Source organism: Nylanderia fulva, unplaced genomic scaffold (genome assembly GCF_048542155.1).
Source record: "Nylanderia fulva isolate GAGA-0341 unplaced genomic scaffold, ASM4854215v1 Scaffold1294, whole genome shotgun sequence".
NCBI lineage: Eukaryota > Metazoa > Arthropoda > Insecta > Hymenoptera > Formicidae > Nylanderia > Nylanderia fulva.
In genome coordinates this window covers 4,661-8,297 of record NW_028189512.1, presented here as the reverse complement: position 1 = coordinate 8,297, position 3,637 = coordinate 4,661, and positions in this window count along the sequence as shown.

The window sequence follows — 3,637 nt, the reverse complement described above, 5'->3', positions numbered from 1 at the left end:
ATTGTTTTTTTTGGGGTTTTGTTTTTTTTGGGTAGTATCGACCTTCTTTCTTTTTTTTTTTACGCATTTTGCAGCCCTTTGGGAGTTCCCCCGAAAGGGGAAATAGGGGGAGTCCTTTAGGCCTCAAGTCAGCAAACAGCTTGGTAAGCAGCTTTCCTTTTTTCTTTTTCTAAAAACTACATTATGTAGTCTATTTCTAGTACTGCCATTGGACAATATGTATTTTATTGCAGTTTTTGTTATTTTGTGTTATCATTAAACATGAATGTCTCGAGCTGTTCCTTTGTCTCCATCATCTCCTACTTCTTTTACTCCTGTGCTCTGTTCTAATTTTCATATCCATACTTCTCTTTTTCAGAATCACTCAGCCTGTGTTCCCTTCATGCGTCTCTTCAGTGTCTTTTGGGAAACTACCGAAGGAGGTGGTGATCTACTTACAGATCCCCTTCGCGCAAACAGCAATTCTTTTTCTCTCTTTTTCGGCGTTCAGATTTTCGGTTACTTTGTGCCAGCATTAGTCGTTACCAAAGTATCAGCCAAGTTTTGTGTTTTGTTTGGTTTAGTTCTTTCCATGTATACCCCAGGGTTTATGGCAGGAAAAAAAATGTTCACTCAGGCAGGGGCCTCCATCACCTGGGTAAGGCGACTATATACCACAGAGGTTGCGCCGGGTTTGCCCTGGGGGATGTTTGCGGTCGCGAAAATTTACTCCCCGCGGCCATGCAGCCCCAGACACGATGCCTCCCATCCTGGCTTGAAAGGGACCTCGGGGCCCCGGGTGCGTCATGCCCCTACTACTGTCGAAAACGTCAGTAGCCTCCTGGGGAAAGTAGATGGAACAGAGTCCGTGGGTTGGGTTTAAGTGCGGTACCTGCTAGAGAGCTTAATCACACGACCCCCATGGGTGCGGGAATTGGGATAAGCCCAATCAGTCGTTCCAGCAGCCAAGAATACCAGTAGCGCCTCCGAGTTTGTAGGACTCTCGGCAACCCACGGTTGGGGCGAGCGCCTGTCCAACGCTTACAAGCTGTGCAGGGGCTGGTGCCCGAGCAGATACGCTGCTCACCCGCGAGGCCCGAGAGCCCTAACCAGCTGCGGCTTTAACCACTACCCCACGAGTCCCACCTCAATTGCCGGGACGAGGGACGAATCCCCTGGGCAACCCGACTCCCGTGGTACCAGTCAAGATCATTGGTGGATCTTCGTGGCCGAGACCAATCCCAGCTTTCGAGGCCTACACCTCCCAGGCAGTGGTCGGCCTATGTTCCTCGGGAACTCGGCTTCTCTTATCCTCCTTTTCAGCATCGCCCTCCTTCTCTGAAATACAATCTTCGCATACACACCAACACTTTCATACCTTTCCTTACATTCCAACATGCGACTCACATCCACACTGGCCATTCTCGCTCGCACAATCACACCACCCCACTCACCAGGTTCCTCACATCACCATACATTGGACACTCAACCAACACATGCTTTTAATTCTCTCTCTCCGCTCCGCATGCACAGCTCTCACTCTCAGACAGACCACGCTTATACAGAATTCATTCAAATTCCATGCCCTGTCAGGGTATAGCCCAGGCTCAGCTAGGCTCGAATTTTCGGCACTCACCCGCGAACCTTACATTCTTATAAATTCATACGTCACTCTTCCTTTCTCGCACTTATTCCAAACTATTCTGCCACATCCATACAGCCTTTCACTCACCAATTCCATACATCCTTCCCACCCTCTCTCACGCAAGTCACATCATTCACTACATCATACTCACTAAAACTAATTCCTTTCTCACCTTTTACCAACACTCCTCTTCTCACGCACCCCAGGCCCCACGGCAAGCCACCATAAGGACTTGCATGGCCCCCGGGAGACGTCTAAAAATTCAGACACGCATAAACACCACTGGGGGCCCCTTTTTAGAGCTCCCTCGCTTTTCAAATTTCATCATCCATCCCAACACCGCCCCCAACATCCCCAACGACTGAAAGACCTTTATCAACACAGTCAAGCTTTTTTCGCAAACCCCACTCTTCTCAACAGGTCTTTTTTTCCCCCCCTTCATAAATTTCTTTTCAGACATCTAATGAAACCCTAGTTCATCCTTTTATCAACAAAACCCAGATATTTAAAGCTCCTCGCAACCTACGATCTATCTTTAAATCGACATTGGGGGGGTGTCCCACCCTATTTTTCATAACATATCAAAGTTTTCTCAGACACCTCACCCCTATTTTTCACTCCCCATTCGTACACCATTCCCACCCATCAGCCCCTCTCCCCAACTCCGCTCGGCTTTTCCCTTCCACGCCACAAAAGTATCCCCGTAGCAACCATTAATTCACTTCCCCAGCCCCCAAACAGTTTATCCATCATTTTGGTTCCATATAAATGGATCACAGATGGAGCCCTCGGGGAGCCCCGCTTAGTTTTCACACTTGTACACGCACCCATCATGATACAGTGCCCCAAAATAGCTTTCCAAATTCAATTTTTCAATTAACCTCACCAATTTTCCCATCACACATTTCCCCCCTAGGTTATCAAACGCTCCCTTTTAAAATCCCCCGAACACTCCCAACACATTTTCTCCACCCCTTTACCCAGTCATGCACTCTTCCTGATCCTCGGTCGACCGTTTCCTTGAATCGTATGGGGGTCACACTTCCTCCACACATCGTTCGCCGAGCTTCCCAAACCCTCATTTGTCCCAAAATTTCCCAGCAGGAAGCGTCAAATGGGCCTATAAGACCAGGGTCCGACCCCGGGTTTTCGGGGGGGCTTCAATAACACTACCCCCCGCGCAGTTTCCAGCCGGGGGGGGGAAAAACGCTGTATTCAGAATTTCATCATATGTTAGTCCAACAATTCATTGCGTAAATTATTTTCGCACAAGACGGTCTTTCTCGGTCTACCCGGTGGACGTTTAAGAAGCTGCTCTCTATTTGTTTAGGGAACCTGGGGGGCTATACCCGAGAAGCCGAAGTTTGAGTTCGTTTGAGAGTATGGGAGGAGAAGGAAACTGAGGGCGGGTCGATAAAGAAAGATATTTAAAAAAATGTATTTTTTCATTAAAAAACCCTTTTACGTCGATTAAGTTTATTGGTCCTGACGGGTTCGTAGGGAGCTTGAAATTTAGTTCAATAGGACTGAGCCCCTTTTCCGGTTTTTTAGGGGGTTTGAGAAGTTTGAAAAAGGAATTTACTTCGCCCCTCGGGGGACGTATCGATGTGAGTGAGTGCGCGGTGTCCGTTGAAAAAGTAAAAGATTTGCTTTTTAAAATTGTAGAAAGGGGTCGTACCTGGCGTGAATTTTTTTGTTTTGATCCGGGATATAATTTTGGATGGTAAAAAATGAGTTGGTTCTTTTAAAACGTATTGTTTGACGGGAAGGCCCCGGAAATTGGGTGAAAAATTCCCAAGTAAGGGGGAATGTTAATGGCGAGTAAACGTCTGGAGAGGGGGTCGGTTTTCGCGTTGGATTTTTGGACTTAAGTTTAAAATTTCTTGCCCTACGTTGCGAGCTGGGAGCGTTGTGTCGCGATCTTTTGATTTTCCCCTTCGGAAGGGAGGGGGCCATCTAATGGTTAAATAAATTTATAGTTTGTTTAGCTGGATTTTTAAAAAATCGGTTTGG